We start from the raw sequence: 2395 nt of genomic DNA, 5'->3' as shown, positions 1-2395 counted from the left end.
TGGACTCAGTACAGCAGGATGTCCCTGGCCTCAAAGGCCGGGCTCCTCCCTTCCTGCCTGCCCGCTGCTGTGCGGGACTACATCTCCCATGATTCCCCTTGACGACCATGTTTCCTGTAGTCAGCGATCGACTCGGTCCAGCAGGATGTCCCTGGCCTCAAAGGCCGGGCTCCTTCTGATTCCCCGTGACAACCATGTTGCCTGTAGTCAGCGATCGACTCGGTCCAGCAGGATGTCCCTGGCCTCAAAGGCCAGGCTCCTTCCTCCTGCCTGCCCGCTGCTGTGCGGGACTACGTCTCCCATGATTCCCCGTGACAACCATGTTGCCTGTAGTCAGCGAAGGACTCGGTCCAGCAGGATGTCCCTGGCCTCAAAGGCCGGGCGCCTTCCTTCCTGCCTGCCCGCTGCTGTCTCCCATGATTCCCCGGGGCATCTATTTTGACTGTAGTCAGGGATGGACTCGGTCCAGCAGGATGTCCCTGGCCTCAAAGGCCGGGCTCCTTCCTTCCTGCCTGCCCGCTGCTATCTCCCATGATTCCCCGGGGCATCTATTTTGACTGTAGTCAGGGATGGACTCGGTCCGGCAGGATGTCCCTGCTGGGCAGGTAGAGGCCCAGCAGGGATTATTATATTTCTATTTCAATATCGATGAAATAAAAGACTGCCTGGAGTGGGCGTGGCTAGGGGTGGTGGCGGGGCCATGGGTGGGCGGTGCTAGGGGTGGGCGTGGCTGGGGTTGGGAGCTGGCCAGGGGTGCGCAGTGCTAGGAGTTGGTCTGGCTTGGGTTTGGGGCGGGCCAGGGGTGCAGCATTGCTAGGGGTGGACGCGGCCAGGGTTTGGGGCAGGGCCAGGGGTGCCCTAGAGCTATGGGGTGGGCGGTGCTAAAAGTGGGCGTGGCTGGGGGTTGGGGCGGAGCCGGTGGTGTGGCATGGCTAGGGGGTGGGCGGTGCTTGGAGTAGGGCGTGGCTAGGGCTGAAGCAGGGGCCAGGTGTGAGGCATTGCTAGGGGTGGGCGGTGCTAGGAGTGGGCATGGCTAGGGCTGAAGCGGGGCCAGGGGTGCGGCATTGCTACGGGGTGGGCAGTGCTGTGATTGGGGCTTGGTTAGTGTTTGGGTTAGGCCTAAGTTTAGGGCGTGGCTAGGGGTGGGGCAGGGTGTGGGGAGCAACTCCACTACTCCGCAGGACTACATCTCCCATGATTCCCCGTGACGACCATGTTGCCTGTAGTCAGCGATGGACTCGGTCCAGCAGGATGTCCCTGGCCTCAAAGGCCGGGCTCCTTCCTTCCTGCCTGCCCGCTGCTATCTCCCATGATTCCCCGGGGCGTCCATTTTGACAGTAGTCAGGGATGGACTCAGTACAGCAGGATGTCCCTGGCCTCAAAGGCCGGGCTCCTTCCTTTGCCTGCCCGGTGCTCTGCGAGACTACATCTCCCATGACTCCCTGTGACGACCATGTTGCCTGTAGTCAGGGATGGACTCGGTCCAGCAGGATGTCCCTGGCCTCAAAGGCCAGGCTCCTCCCTCCTGCCTGCCCGCTGCTGTGCGGGACTACGTCTCCCATGATTCCCTGTGACGACCATGTTGCCTGTAGTCAGCGATGGACTAGGTCCAGCAGGATGTCCCTGGCCTCAAAGGCCGGGCGCCTTCCTTCCTGCCTGCCCGCTGCTGTCTCCCATGATTCTCCGGGGCATCCATTTTGACTGTAGTCAGGGATGGACTCGGTCCAGCAGGATGTCCCTGGCCTCAAAGGCCGGGCTCCTTCCTTCCTGCCTGCCCGCTGCTATCTCCCATGATTCCCTGGGGCGTCTATTTTGACTGTAGTCAGGGATGGACTCGGTCCGGCAGGATGTCCCTGCTGGGCAGGTAGAGGCCCAGCAGGGATTATTATATTTCTATTTCAATATCGATGAAATAAAAGACTGCTAGGAGTGGGCGTGGCTAGGGGTGGTGGCGGGGCCATGGGTTTGCGGTGCTAGGGGTGGGCGTGGCTGGGGTTGGGAGCTGGCCAGGGGTGCGCAGTGCTAGGAGTTGGCCTGGCTTGGGTTTGGGGCGGGCCAGGGGTGCAGCATTGCTAGGGGTGGACGTGGCCAGGGTTTGGGGCAGGGCCAGGGGTGCGGTAGAGCTATGGGGTGGGCGGTGCTAAAAGTGGGCGTGGCTGGGGGTTGGGGCGGAGCCGGGTGTGCGGCATGGCTAGGGGGTGGGCGGTGCTTGTAGTGGGGCGTTGCTAGGGCTGAAGCGGGGCCAGGTGTGAGGCATTGCTAGGTGTGGGCGGTGCTAGGGGTGGGCATTGCTAGGGTTCCTGGCGGGGCCAGGGGTGCGGCATTGCTACGGGGTGGGCGGTGCTGTGATTGGGGCCTGGTTAGGGTTTGGGTTAGGCAAAGGTTAGGGTGTGGC

This window comes from Microtus pennsylvanicus, chromosome 22 (genome assembly GCF_037038515.1).
Source record: "Microtus pennsylvanicus isolate mMicPen1 chromosome 22, mMicPen1.hap1, whole genome shotgun sequence".
NCBI classification, from domain to species: Eukaryota; Metazoa; Chordata; class Mammalia; order Rodentia; family Cricetidae; genus Microtus; species Microtus pennsylvanicus.
Note: the sequence above shows the minus strand (reverse complement) of the source record.